This window comes from Etheostoma cragini, chromosome 23, assembly GCF_013103735.1.
Source record: "Etheostoma cragini isolate CJK2018 chromosome 23, CSU_Ecrag_1.0, whole genome shotgun sequence".
NCBI classification, from domain to species: Eukaryota; Metazoa; Chordata; class Actinopteri; order Perciformes; family Percidae; genus Etheostoma; species Etheostoma cragini.
In genome coordinates, this window is record NC_048429.1 from 16,600,685 (window position 1) to 16,615,662 (window position 14,978).

General features: G+C 40.8%; 1 long non-coding RNA gene across 1 annotated transcript in view; it reads right to left on the bottom strand.

Annotated features, from left to right (window-relative positions):
* Nucleotides 1–1,938: 1,938 nt before the first annotated feature.
* Nucleotides 1,939–14,978, bottom strand: part of LOC117938568 — a 23,158-nt gene continuing 10,118 nt past the window's right edge. Inside the window, exon 3 of the long non-coding RNA XR_004655431.1 lies at nt 1,939–1,950. This is a non-coding gene — a long non-coding RNA (uncharacterized LOC117938568). The remainder of the gene's footprint in view (nt 1,951–14,978) is intronic.

Below are 14,978 nucleotides of genomic sequence, written 5' to 3' on the forward strand. Positions count from 1 at the left end.
AAAATAAGAGTTAAGTTTGTAAAGTTCTTGACATTATCTTTCTTTAGCAGTACTCTCAGATTGAGTCGTTGTCATCGCACAGTTTGGAGTTATGAAGCAGAGTGTAGCCGAGGTAATGCATCATTAGGAGTGATGCAGAAGGGAGGGAAGAACATTTTTCTTCAGATTTCTTGCCAAATCTGACCATGCAAACAAAGCCCATAGAGAATGTACTGTACATGTTCTTACTAAGATGTTCTTTACTAACTGTAGTCACACTGAATATTTCCATCACAGCTTCATCACATGTACAATTTTCTTTCCAGACTTGATGCAGTCTAGGACCCCTGACCTCCTCATCATTGGCTCAGTCCACCCAGAGCTGTGCTGCCTTTAGGTTCCCAGCTGTGGGCCAGTTCTGGTATCAGGCTTGGACTACCCGTGGCTACGGGTCCTCAGCACTCCGGCACAGTGATAAGGAAAGGTCATCTTGCTGCCAGAGGCTGGGACCCATGTGACAGGCAGCTAGACACACTGATACGCCTCCATCTTTAAATGCTCCAGCAAGGATCTGAAAGGTATATGACCTAAACATACCCCCGTTTATTATGGTATGATCCAATTCTTTTAATCACAGCTTTGGAAGTTTTTGTGACTTAATATCCAAAATGCTTTTTTCCCAGTATGATAAACATGTGGACCGCATTCACATTATGCCATGCTCTATTTACAGCTAGCCTACAGAGCAAGGGGCCTCCCACTAATAGAAAGGCAGAAGAAAACATACTATGTACCTAAGAAAGACATTTCCATACAATTTAACATCATTCTCAATTACATTTCAGGGGAACCATATAATCTACCAGATTACACACCCACACGCAGGCAACAGGAGCACGTTCTTAGGATGTCATAGTTTTAAACATCCACTGTGACAACTTTAATGTGAAATTTACAGTTACTTACTGGCAACAATTGGCCAGCAAGTTATTGTGAATTCTTTTTACAGTAAAGGTACCGTACTTCCATTTACAGTATTTTCTCTATTCATTATAAAATGCAAAACAATTAAACACAACATAAGATAAAAAAAGGAAAAATACAGTAATTTACTTTACTATTTACAGTACTACAGCGACTATATTGGGATTTTACTGTAATGCTTAGATTACTGTGATTTTGTAGGAAATAACTGTAGATTTCACAGCCGTTATTTACAGTGTCTGTAACGTAGAAGTTGAAACAAACTACTTGGTTTGGGATAGGAAGATCATGATTTGGGATCAAATATATTATTGAATATTTAGGGTTAGGTTAAGTCAAGTACATTAAGCACACAAAAAGTATGTTACATGTGTGCATAGCATAAGTCCGGTATGTTTACTTAGATACGGAAGTAAGTGAGAATAAGTCAAGGTTGACTTTTGTTTTGACATTGACAGGAACAGCGGCCTTAACCTCTGTTAACAATGCAGTTTAGTTGTATGGAAACATATGTTTTTGTAGGAGACAGGGCTTTTCCTTTAATAAAAAGGCTCGGCTGTAGAATCCAGGAGAGAAACTATAATGCAGTATTCATCAGAATATCTTCATCAATCAGTATGGAAATTGTCTTTCTGATTTAGAATCACAATTTGAGAATATTTGAGTCCATGTAAACACATACATACATACATCAGCACCATTCTTCTCCCTGTTCAGGTGCCACGAAGTTTAGCCCGCCCCCCCCCCCACTCACACACACACACACACAAACACAAACCAATATTAGTTCCCATCCTAAACATCCCTCCCCCAACTCTCTGTTATTCCTGATTAACCGTAAACGAGCAAATATTTTCCCAGTGTTCGCCAGGTTAGATCCCCATTTAATTAAACTGGCTCATTATGTCGCTCTCTGATTAGTGGAGGAGAATCAATTATTCAATTCACAAACATGGGCCGCAGGAGCTGGAGGTGCACAACGAGCTGCTCATTTAATTCCAAGGACACTAATTAGCTACAAAGCAAGCAGTAACTTTCCTTCTCTTTTTTCCCTCCCCTGTTTTCTTTTCCAATTAGTGCGCATGTAGGACACTTTGAGTTAGCAGGCAGAGGAGGAAGAATCACAGGCCGGGCTATGGGTGGTGTTTTAAGGAGGTGTTCTGGGAACAGGGAATGGAGATGGGTGTGGTGGGTCAATCTTTGCCTTATTCAGTGCAATTCTCCTCTAGTTAGTGAGGTCAAGAAGGAGAAGCGGGCAGCAGGGAGCTTATTTGCTGATATGTAGATCACGGAGCCTAAGCATTCAGCAAACCACCCTGGGGATTTGCAGACGTGTCGAGCCGGGGCCGCTTACTTTTGTTCTCTGCAATCAAACAGCGGGCAATTATCCAAATTATTGACAGCAGATTTCTCATTTCAACTGCAAATTAAGGCTATCAATAAAGCTTTCTGATGCAAAAAGTGACTAATTAACCAACGGAGTGGATCTCTGAAGCCTTGATATAAATAAATTACAAAAAACCTCCAGTCGGCTGCACGTTGTGGAAACACAGGGGAACTAATTAGTTTAATTATCAAAACAGCTAATTAAAATTACACAGTTGCCTAATTAGTTCTGTGCTTCTTGCTGTCTCCTTCTCTCCCTCTTTCTTTTTTCTCAGTTGCCCTCTCACTCTTTAATTGACAGGTTGAAGTTAAATATAAAGTAGGAAGAAAGAAAGCTGTGTGTTTGTGTGTGTGTGTGTGTGTGTGTGTGTGTGTGTGTGTGTGCGCACAATGAATATCTCCCCCGTGTGACAGAATACTAACAGCAGAATAGATGACTGTTTTCCCTTTGGTGAGACAGTCCAAATGTTCCTCCCGTTAATCTGTCCCCAGGACGGGGGACGGGCAGGGCAGGGGTAAGAATGTGGAGGGGGGGTATAAACTGAGAGCAGGCCTCCTGTCTCTAGAAAGCGACAACAATGGGTGCACAATGTGATACTCAGTGGAGGGATGTAACTAAGTCATATTACTTGCATTGTCCTTGAGTAATTCCATGTTATGCTACTTTATACATCTATTCCACTACATGTATTTAGTCTGGCATTTGGTTGCTTTTTAGATTAAAATGTAACATTAAAAGAACATATGTACAGTTTATTAAAGTATCTAGCTAGTAGCATGACATGATTAAATCTCCTTGATTGTCTAAATACAGTCATTGTTTATTTTGATAAACATTACAAATTAATACGTGCCAAACAGAAGTCAAACAATGTCATTGACTGTTGATTTCAGTAGCGCTAGTTTGTGTTGTCATAGCAACATGCTCATTCATGAGCTTGGGTCATTTGCATTTGTTAGGGGGCGTTCACTATTTATTATACGCAATATAAAGTACATGAACTTTAGCAACAATGATTACACACCAAAATATGTATGCTGTGTACCGTTTGTGTTTCAGAGCATTAACGCTTTGAGAAAATTTGCCGCCGCAGACCGTCTGTTGGGCGTTCGATGCACAACTGGTGAAATCTCTTTATGAGAGTTATGGAGAGGCTTATGACCATGACTGGGATGCATCTGGGACAGGAGAGCCGATGGTGACACTGTCACAGGGTGCAGAGGAAAGAGACCGGGATGTACGAGAGGGTTTAATGCGCCACTTGAATAGCTAAAAAAAAACTTTTCTTTGATATATTGTCCTGTTTTTTTAAAAGTAACAGTGTGCAATATCGGAAACAACAAGCAAAGCCACTAATAGACCTTAATATTGAACAGTTGAATAGTGCAGAGAGTAGAGAATCTGTCTGTGTCGGGCTAGATTTTTTTTTTAAATGTTGCGTTTGTTTCGGACACACACTCCGCACTCTTCTTTGCTAAAAACTCAGTGATCCAACCAACCAGCAGTCTGCAGGTCACCTTTTGGTATCGCCTCAGCTCGCTTGGAACCTCGACTGAGGTAGTACTAAAAAAAGTACCTGGTAGCAGGTCCCAGGGACGTTTTTTGTAATAGAAAACAAAAAAAGGCGAGTAGAGGCGAGTCGAGTAGATACCATGCAGTGGAAAACTGCCATTAATACAGCCATGGTATAGCTAGCTAACTAGCTATGTGGCAAACTTGTGAACTCGCTGTTTCATTGTATAAAATATTCAGGGTTTTCTAACCCCAACCGGCCCGTCCGACACCGCCTACCAAGAGCCTGGGTCTGTCCGAGGTTTCTGCCTAAAAGGAAGTTTTTCCTCGCCACTGTCGCACTGTTGCTTGCTCTGGAGGAAACTACTAGAACTGTTGGGTCCTTGTGAATTCTGGAGTGTGGTCTAGACCTACTCTATCTGTAAAGTATCTTGAGATAACTCTTCTGTTATGAATTGATACTATAAATAAAGTGAATTGAAATTTAATTGAACTAATGGTAAACAATGTGTTATAATTGTTCCTGATCGTTTACATGCTTATCAAAATGAACAATGAATGTATTTAGACAACCAAGGGGATGTAATATTTATAACGAGCTACTAGCAAGCGCCCAACTAGCTCGAGTGCTACTTGCTACTAGGTTAGTCTTACTGTTCCTGAGATATCGCAAATGAAACTCAAGATATCGCAAAAAAAAAAGTCAAGATCTCGCAACAGTGTTTGCCCCCAGTACATGTACTTTTTTTGTTGTAGTTGTTTTGTTTTGTTTTCTCCATGTCACGTCCGGAGCTTTGTAAATAGGACCTTTAGGCCTACTTGTAATGGAGTATTTTTACATTTGGGTTATTAATGCTTTATTTAAGGTAAGCATCTGAGGACTTCTTCCAGTGGTGATTAAGAGCTGTTGTAAAAATGGGACTGTAAGGTTCCTTTCAGAAAAACCTCCTTCAGCCATAATGCACTATCTATTAAAGGTAGGGGAAAGCCGGGACAATTGAAACGTGGGCCAGTAAGTGGGCCCATGTAAAAACCTAGTGAAATGACATTTTCCACCATAGAAACATGATATGAATGGAAAAACCTACTGTTCTAGCTATAAAAATGGCAGAATCATCCACAGTGCATGACATTTCAATAACCACTTCATACGCGCTTCAGGATGACCGCAATGAGTTGTTAACAGACATTTACAAAGACGTGTAGCCCTGCAACACTATCTAAAATAACACCTTTTGGAAGTACCATCCATGATACACAATAAAATATTAAAGTTGTGGGAAGTTCACATGGCTTAAACTGGATGTTTCATTTGTCCCTGCATACTGTTTCATTTGTCCCGCAGCTCTCCCCTATTGCATTATGGAGCACACTTCCCCCGACTATAAGGGAGCATCCCACTTTAGCACCTTTAAGAGCCAGCTAAAGCTAACTTGTTTTTTTCTTCTTTTCTTTTTGTTTCTTCTGGTTTTTATATACTAAATGTTACTATCCTTTGTCTTTTTTACTGTAACTCCAATCTGCCTTTTGGACTGCAGATGGAAATTAGCCCTTGGGCTACAATCTGGCACATTTACATGTACTGTTGTGGTTGTTCATCAATGTGCATAGTCCTGAATTGATAAAATAAATAATTAAATACTGTTTATTTGCAGTTGTTTCTCTCTAGCGCCAAATGTGAAATAATCCAAAGCGGAAAAATGTCCCCAACAAGTCACACTTTCCGTTTGAGCAAGTTTTTTAGAGCTGAAAGTTTTTTAGAGCTGCATGGCTTAAATTACTGAGCCCTGGAAAGAAAGCTATACTTCTGAATATGCACCAAGACTTAGATTCAGATCATTGTTATTATATTTGTTCTCTAACATGTCACTGGCGTCTATGGTCTACACACTGAAAAAACATCAGAGCCCGTTAGAAGTTGACAACATGTTCTACTAGAAAACAACCAGACCCTCCAACCTAAATTAATCATGGCTGGAGCATGTAAAGCTGGAAAGCTACAAATGATGTCTACTACACAAAGCACAGAATAGGAAAAGGTTTAATCTTTCACCATGAATAATACTGCTAGTAATTTGATAATGTTTATCACAAATGCCATGCAGTGGTGATCCAGTCTGCACATGCATCTAACCAGCAAGTTCATGAATGAGGATACAGAACAAGATGTCTATTAACCACTGTGTTGTCTTCCCGTCAAAATTGAAAATCAACAATTTAGTTGACGCTTTTTATAAATGTTTTTAAGTTTTTATTACGTTTTTGTCCTTTTTTCCAACACTTTTGATGCTTTTTTCACATGTTTTATGTTTGAAACTTTGGAAACCTTGCGTTTGTTAAAATGGTGCTAAATAAATAAAGTGGATTGGGTTGGATGTTTGTCAATAAACCTCATTTATAAGAAATTATCCCGAATGTTTGAGTTAGAAAAGCATAAATTAGGAATTTTTTGACTAAAATGAAAGGAAATTATGTTGATGAATAATCACAGACTGGAATATGTCAACTTTTACCCAACACTATTTCAAAACCCCTTACATTTTTTTCAAATGCTATAAAGTTGAATAAGACACCCCAAAATGACCCATCAAAATCGCCCCAAAGAGCGTTGGGTGGAATCAATCATGTTATTTTGGGTAATTACAATTGGGTAGTGAAGAAGAACATAGATATAGGAAAACGGGTCAATTTGACCCGAGGACATCATGAAGGTTAAATGCCTGGCAGCACTTCCACAGACATGCCAAACATACAAAACTATATAAGATTCTGCTATCTGGGAAATCCTGAGGCAAAGTGGTTCTAACTTGCAGTTTAATAGTGATAACAACCTGTTTGAATCATTGCAGTGGATCTGGATCTCACACACACATACAGCTGTTTTCAGAGAAAAAGCTGTGATAAAGCCACTGTCCTCTGCCTGAGCAGCTGCAAACGGAAGACAGACACAGTAAGAGACTAGCTGGGGAAATCATAGCAGCATTTAGCAGCTGAAGATACAGCAATTTCCCTCAGGAGCTGGTTAAGACCAAAACCAGAGCTAAAAGTACAGAATGGTGCTCAGCAACAAAGCATGTAGTCACACATTCATGTTCACTACAAGACCTTTACTGGCAGATTACAGGTCTGCCAGTGGGTATGCAGCTTCTTCAACTAGCACGAAGTTGATACTTATAATAATTATTTTACCAAGTAGTAGTAAACCTAGTCCTGTATTGACAGACCTTCCTCCACAGCGTTGCGGTGGAAGGTTTGCTTAGTCAATACAGCTTTCCTGGATGGGAGAAAAATGTGCTCTGGTTTATTGGCATTTCTTTAAACCAATCACAGTCGTCCTAACAATAACCCCAGACGTTTTTGATTGGCAACTACCTGATTGATCATCTAATAATGTCCCAGAATCCCACATTTCCTAACAGGTCTCACAGGTCTGTTCAGTATTTGACACTTTAATTGTGGGTTAGGGTTTGGGATAAGGGTTTTACACACTCGCCTGTTAAAAACTAAAGAAAACTACCCTGATTGAGTCCGTGTGTTCAACATATTTCCAAATACATAATGACAAAAAGGTCTACTGTCGAATAAAACTCCTGTGATATTTAAGGCTCTGAAATTACATCAAATCCCATTTTTAACGAGCCGTTCCCTGCTACCCAGTATGTTGATGTCTCAAAAGATTTTTGATTGGATCACTCTTGGACACAAAATTGAAGAAGCATAATTGCCAACAAGCTACAGTGATATCTTGGGCCCATCCAAACTGCAGGTCCAACAAGGTTCTTCTGCCCCCAAAGAGAGCTAGACGACTCAAACAAGCAGCCAGCGAGGTCTGGGGACGTTCGGGCAGCCGTCAGCAGACTCTGTCAGGTGCGACATGTTCACCCCCCTCCAGCTAGAGAAGGTGCTCATCAGCAGCCTCCCAGCATGTAAATGCTTCAGGAGTGAGCCTGGCCGACCTGGAGACTTCTTGGCAATGGGTATTTTTAGCCACCCTAATCAGGAAGCTTATTATTTCTTGGGTTCACAGGAACTTTGAACTGCAGACTGTCCTGGACTAAAAGATTCATGAAGGAGAGGCTTTCGGGGGACCACCTCCAGGCTGGAGAGGTCAGAGGTTGCTGTTATCCCTGCGGCAACCACAGAAAAACAAATGATATGTGTTAAGGGTGCATTGCTTTTACATTTATTGTATATGTCTGATGTAGCGTGTTAAGGGTGTAAGTGATTTATAAATGGCAGGAGGCATGCTGACTTAAACTGCCAGGTGGAGATTTATGGGATTTGATTTATTTTCCAATTAAAAAAATATTAGCAGTGCAAAGTAACCAGGCTAATGTCACTTCATGTTTTCGAGTGTAATTGGTCAAGCTATTGAGGATCCAAAGAATAAAGTGATATTTTTTAATTTAAAGGCAAAGATTAAAAAGTTTCCTTGGCATTGAGGAACCTATTTGAAAATCCATGTAATTACTATGAATGTATCATAGTTAGACTTTATAGATGCACTTGTAAATCTCTGGACCTTATTAGATTGTGACTGTATACCATGGCTATAGGAAAAGAAAGCCTTTTGTATATAAAATGCAATCTAGCTGAGGCCAGCTGGTGAGGGAAGCATGTAGATTACAGGGTGAATTGCCTGCATCGAGCTGTTCCATTTGAATTGGCAATGTGCTTTCCCCATTTGACTCATACAGAGACCATTTTTGCTCAGATAGAGCAAAGACAGATTCCATCAGGTCCTTATCTGTTACAAGTTGCATTGCATGCAACTGGATTCAATGGGTACCAATAATGGTGTTATTTTTTAAACATTAGGATACCTGGGTTTTCTGCACTGGTCAGCAGTGGGCTATATGAGTATGAGAAAGGCGTATAAAACATGCCCAGCTTCCTTCTCCTCCCTGCTGTCCGAAACCATGAATGGTATATTATTCCTATCATTTTTCTGACTTTCTGGAGGAAAAAGTAATTTTATCTTGTAAAGAGATGTATTTTTTTTCAGCCCCCCCCCTACCTTGTCCCCCGAGTGGTGTATATTGTTCTGGGATGAAGAAGTCTTCCAGCTGCATTGATACATCATCGCAGCCAAGTGCAATCACTGTCTGCAAGACTGTCAGCAGAGACCAATTTGGGCCATATACCCTCTGACCATGACATTTAAGAAATATTAATCCCACTCTAAGCCTTCGAAAAGAATTAACTCGGCTACAAAAAAAGACTATCATCGGAGCAGTTCAGAGGGCCGGCGGTGCGTGTGGTCTGCCGTCCTCTGGTGTTGATCAATAGGAGAGAAAGTGTTTGACAGCATTTGTGCGAGTCGGCTGATTCTTTTGTTGTACAAGCGGATGATGCCAGCAGAAGCGTCTCTCTCCCTGATGCAGATATGCCTAACATTTGAATTGGATGACGGACTGAGTGTTGAGTGAGAAGCTCTGAGTAACCACTTAGGGAGCTGTCAATCACACGACTGACATTGCTGTTTTCTGCGCAGTGATGAAGTGCGTTTGAGAAGGCGGGAAACCGCACGGACTGCAAACGACATCGAAGGTGCTGCCTTCAAAGGAGAGCATCCCAGCAGCTAAGCTTTCATCAATCCAGCGAGGAACAACTCTCTTCCCTCAACACAATTCATGTGGAGCCAAAGCATTTGGATAATAGCCATGTCTCCACTATGATAGAGACTGAAAGGATGAAGGCTTTTTGCCCATTAAGGCCGCAGCAACACTCACAGATACACTTTTGCAGGTTATTAGTGGGCTTTAGCAAAAAAAAAGCACTCAACAACATGACAGGAGACATTTCACTGAGACACAAACATGCATCCCACCATCACACAGAGCTTGACAGGTAGTCTAGGCAGGAACCGACTGATCATCGCTGCTATAAACTAAAAGCCTCACAAAAAGGAAGTGCTTGACAATTTCTAATATTTTCTCTTTACATTTCAAAACTGTGTACGTATCAGGTTGAACAATGTGTGCATTTGTTTCCTTCCTCAGGATAAGACCAGTGAAACTTGCTTTAGGTAAAGTCCCTTTGATTGGTTAAGACACCTTGCATGCTCCGTTTGCAGCGGAACAGAATGAGCCGCAGACTCCATCTCATTTACATTTCCTTTTTTATAACGCGTTCGGTTACAGAGAGAGCAGAGAGGAGAAGGGAGGAAGGAGGGGAAAACAGACAAGAAAAAAGAAACACTGTGTTTCAATGCCAAGGTGCCTGGGCCTCTTTTTAAGCAGTAAATGTTCTGACGGGGGAAGAAGAGAAAGCGATAATGAGAGCCAAACTCCTTTCCAAGACAGCAGCATTGTTTTAATTGTTCAGGCCGGGGAAGCGAGGGAGAAAGAAGCCGAGTTGGTTTTCTCAGAGCCAATGTTAAAAAATAGAACAACCTGGCTTTTTCCCGGCAATGTGTTGGAGCAATTATATACAAACCCTGTAATTATGCATATCTTTTGGAAACATGTAAAAGCTGTATGGAAATGAGACTGGGCTGCTTAAGCTGCACACACGGCGCCCCCCACGGATGTGCATTGTTTGATATTTTAGGCTGCTTTGGCAAAGTAATGGGGAGTTTAAGGCACGTTGCTTTTCTGTTGTATTTGCAGTGCAGCCATGGAGGTCAGTGTGGACACTAGCTGGTGGGCAAAATGAAGCAAAAACATATCCTGAATCAGTGATCCGCCCCCCCCCCACCACCACCATTCTCTTACCTCCTCCACAGATCCACTCCTCTCTCCTTCCTCCTCTCTCCTTCTCCTCGCCTGTCTCTGCATGTAGGTCCCACCTTTAATTAAGTCTGCTGGGGGTTTAAAGTGTTGAATCTTGTTTAAAGCGCATATCAGCACATTTAAAAGGACTATGAAAGTGTGCATGGTAATCAGAACATCCGTAGATGTTTGGGTACGAGCGTTGGCCACTGAGAGTCTGATTCCACACTTGATTCCCTCCCAGTTGTTTTTTTTCTCTGCGTGTGTTGCTGAGGGGAGGGAGAGGATGTGATTATTGCAACTGTCATCCAGTATGTTTCTATTGTACAGACTCAAGGCTCCTACTGCTCAAAACCACCACCAGTTAATCTTATCACAGTAAAATTCAATTACTTTTATCAAGGTTATTTCATAGGCTACAAATGTAGCCTGGGTAGACTTGATTCTGCTGGCCATTGTGTGCTTCTGCGTGTGCTTCTGTTCCAATAATTGAGCTCGGCTTTTACCCGCAAATTCTGTGTCCCGAGCAGCAACAATGCAACATGTAACAGCTCTATGGGAAACCAATAATGGGGGCATTACTGCAGTTCACCTCGGGCCGAGCACCTGTTACTGCGTCTCCATTCGGTGCTTACACTGACATTTAAAATGGGCATTTTTTCGGCATTGATAACAGGTTAGTGGCAGGGCTGCAAGCCAGGAGTCTGATGAAGGCTATTTAAATGCTTGCAAAGTGGTGAGATTAAAATCGAATAAGAGCAGCTTTTTCCCTCCCTTTTTCTGCTTGACTTATCTGGATTGGTTCCCCCAGACCATCGCCGCAGTGGATTCTGGGTGACTCCCACTGCCCAACACACCAATTACCCCTGGATGTTTTTTTTCTGTGTGAAGCAGGATAATTGTGTAATTATCTGGGTGAAATGGGAAGCCGAATGTGTTAAAGTGGGATTTTTTTAAGCCGCTGTGAAGAGTGGAGTTTGCAGGGTGGGATTGTGCTGCTAGTGATGCTGCAGCACCTCCTGCGCACAAAAGAAATAAATAAATAGATATGGCCAAAAAGGTATGGAGCGAAGCGAGTGACCTGGGACACCTAACAGCTGCGAGAGTCCAAAACTTGTGGGGTGCGTTACAGACACTGCGTCCAGGTTTTACACAGTCTATGGAGGCGCCACTTGTTTTAATTACAGGATCATTTCCCATTTTCATCTTCAGTTTCACTCATTTGGTGACTTTACTTAGAACGCGCAGAAAACATTGTCCCTGGTGAGTTATTGTGTGTGCACTTGCTTTAATGTTATTGCAAAACATGATTTGTAAGAAAAGCAAAAACTCTGGATATGTACACTGGCAATGTCAAGTTACAAGTTATACAAGTTACAACCCCCCCAGTTATCAAAACTGGCCAGTGCAATCCACCCCAAAATCCTATTATAATTTCCTTTACATAAACAAATCCATTGGCCCCATAAATTCATGGCACCCCTCCCCCCTGATCCCCACAGGGTTGGGGTTAGTTTGCTGAAACACTTTGATTGAGGTTCAGATTAAAGTTGCTTAAAGAAAGCCATGTTACCCTAAATTATGCTTTAGGGTAGGGCAGGGCAATATATCGATGTTGTATTTTGTGAAAGCACCAATAGTCAACCATGTAATATCGTCGCAATATCAACATTGAGGTATTTGGTCAAGAATATCATGATATTTGATTTTCTCTACATCACCCAGCCGTACTTTAGGGTATCAGCGGTTTTCATAGGAAATCAAGCTAAAACATAGCAATATATATACGGTAAGAGTTATGGTTAACTTAAGACAACATACAAGACCATGAAAGGCTGCAAAGGTGTGTTTTATTGCATATGAGCTCAGATTTGTAATTCTGAGAGGAAGACACAAAACTACATCCACCTTTGGATTGTGCTTAATAAATATGTACATAACTTTAACTGCAAAACCTTGAAATCAAACAGAATTTATTGATAAAAAATTAATATGTCTGATGTAATGCTGTATATTCTTGCACATACTGTATATAAAGGCCACATTGCAACATGGCAGTATGTAGCGGTCCAAAATTGGCAGCACACAGGCCACCCCAGCTCTGTAGCCTTAATTGATATTAAAAAAAAAAAAAAAAAAAAAGATTGAACAAAATCATTGGAAAGCCATGAAGGTATTTCTTCCCCCAAATAACACATTGCATTGACCCTAATCCAAATCCACTCAGAAACCAAGCAATTTCTCACTGCCAGTCTCCAGACCCCAGCAAGAGCCGTGGCTGCAAGCGGGCGGTAAACACTCACTTGTGAAACAGGAGGAGTGGGGAGGGACATAAATGAAAATTCAAGGAATGGGAACATAATATATGTTGTCTGCTTTCAGCGGTTGTTAGAAAATAAATTGCTTTGGAAAGTAGAAATGTTTACCTCAATTGAGAGCCATTTTATGTTCTTGACAGGAAATTATTTCACAGCTTCTCAAGCAGTCGCTCTTTCCAATGGTTATGTTTCCTTAACCCCACCAAATAACATTGGCCCTCACATTCAGCTAGAGTACAAATAGCCTACTTTGCCTGTGTTTGGAGGACTTTCTCAATCGGTTCCTCAACTAATTTCTCTCCTCTATGGTGCAGCTGGGGGAACAGAATAGAAGAAAAATAGTACATTGGTGTCCCTGTAGCTCCAGTATCTGGAGTGAATTTTTATGAAAACAATGATAAGATCAGACATGGACTACCACAGCAAGCACTGAGCAGAAATCAGGTAATGGCACATTGAAAAGCCAAAGACTTTGTCAAATACATCACAGCAGTTGAATAGAGACTGTCCTCATCAGAAGAAAATGACGGCATTGTTCACTTTTTTAATGAATGCAACTTCTTGTGATTGTGAAGGTGTTTGGGCGTATTCATTCTTTGACTTTGACAGTTGTGGCCATGACTTGCATCTTGTCTGTTGATTTGTGAATAGGAGAAGGGAATTGGTTAGTTGGAAGGTATTAGGGGTTGTCACTCCCCGTTGTCAGGGGAGTGCAGATATGAGTCGTTCATGCGTCACTTTGCAACAAGAGAGACTTCTGTAATGTCAACACAGTAAAAATGAACCTACTTAATAGGGATGAACGAGTACAGCATTATCTGTATCTGTATCTGTTTACCACATGAATTATCTGTATCCGTATCTGTACTCGGACTGGGCCGGGCCTAACCTGGAAGTGGGTCGGGTTGTCTTGAAATAGGCGGGGCTTTGACCGGTATGTTATTTTAAGCATGCAATTGATATGGGTTGATCAGAAATTGTTATATTTATTGCTGATTAGAAAACTATATACATGACATCATCGAGCTTCAGATCAATGGTTTTCACGGTAACAAACCTAAAACTATATACAGAACACGTTTTGCAACAATGACTACAACACATGCGATTGGAATTATGAAGTAAAATGTAATGAACAAGAGTTTTCGTACTCAATATAACTTTCTTTTTTTTAACTTCACATTTTTTTTTATATTCAGTGTGATTTTTGTTTTAGTTTTTTTTGATTTCCACACCAGGTATGTGTGAGTGTGTGTGTGAGTAAGAGAGAGACAGAGAGAGAGAGGGAAAAAGAGAGAGGGGGCGGGGTGGGCAGATGCTGTTTCTCAGATCTGCATTGACTTTAATGAAGCCAGCTTACGAAAAAAAAAAAAAAAGATCTCCGACAGCAGAGACGCAACTTGAGTCGCATTTAAACCAAGCGGCATGTCTGAAACCCCACATTTACCAGACATTTACTGGTAAAGTAAGTACTACAAACCAAAGTAAAAAACAAACCTGAAGCTGAGGAAACCCTAAACGTTAAAGGAAAAGACCCGCTGACCTGATTGACTGAGAGTGAGAGAGAGAGAGAGCGCTGTTCTCCGTGTTCTGTGTGTCTGTGAGTGAGCCAAGTCGCGGTCAGCTGAGGAGTTTTATTCAATCCGAGTACAGATATTGACTCGTATTACTCGAATAATACTTGTACTCGGCGAAAGTGCTTTATCTGTACCGGATACTCGTTTCAGCCGAATACTCGGCTAATCCCTACTACTTAACCAAGTTGGTTCACTGCTGGCTACAAGTTAGCATCAAACACAACAAAGGCTGTCAGTTGAATGGTGTTTAGAGCTAAAGTTAGCAATCAGACAGTCATAGTTAGCTAATGTGTTTCTGAAAAAGTTTATTATTTCATGGATTTCACTAATTCACATGTTATGCCGTAAACCGTATAAATCTGGGCATGCTCATCACACATCTGCCCTTGACTCACATCTGCACTCGACCAGAGCCAGACTTACTCGACTGTAATAATAATAATACATTTTATTTAACAGCGCCTTTCTAACACTCAAGGACGCTTTACAGACAATAAAAGACAGGGAA